Source organism: Sceloporus undulatus, chromosome 6, assembly GCF_019175285.1.
Source record: "Sceloporus undulatus isolate JIND9_A2432 ecotype Alabama chromosome 6, SceUnd_v1.1, whole genome shotgun sequence".
Lineage (NCBI taxonomy): Eukaryota > Metazoa > Chordata > Lepidosauria > Squamata > Phrynosomatidae > Sceloporus > Sceloporus undulatus.
Window position 1 is genome coordinate 30,295,928 of NC_056527.1, and position 757 is coordinate 30,296,684.

Consider the following 757-nt stretch of genomic DNA (forward strand, 5'->3'; position numbering starts at 1 on the left):
ATGGGCAGACACCCCCTCTTATCCCCTAATGGCAAATATCCCCCTCTTATCCCCTATTGGCAGACATCCCCCTCTTATCCCCTATGGGCAGACACCCCCTCTTATCCCCCAATGGCAAATATCCCCCTCTTATCCCCTATTGGCAGACATCCCCCTCTTATCCCCTATGGGCAGACACCCCCTCTTATCCCCTAATGGCAAATATCCCCCTCTTATCCCCTATGGCAGTGATGGTGAACCTTTTCGAGACCAAATGCTCAAACTGCAACCTAAAATCCACTTATTTATTGCAAAGCGCCATGTCTCTCTGGCTTTCTAGTAACAAACTCTAGCAAACTCTGTGCTGGGACGATGGCACATGTGCCCACAGAGAGGGCTCTGAGTGCCACCTCTGGCATGTGTGCCATAGGTTCGCCATCACTGCCCTGTGGGCAGACATCCCCCTCTTATCCCCTATGGGCAAGTATCCCCCTCTTATCCCCTATGGGCAAATACTCCCCTCTTATCCCCTATGGGCAAATACTCCCCTCTTATCCCCTATGGGCAAATATCCCCCTCTTATTCCCTATGGGCAAATATTCCCCTATTATTCTCTATGTACAGTACTGTCATTTATTTTAGTTGGTTTCCGCTTTGACACCTTGGCTCCCTGGAATGTTGCCCCACAAGGTTGCGTCCGCACTGCAGAAGTAATCTGGTTTGACACCGCCTTAGCTGCCCTGGCTCCATGCAATGGAATTCTGGAGATTGGAGTTTG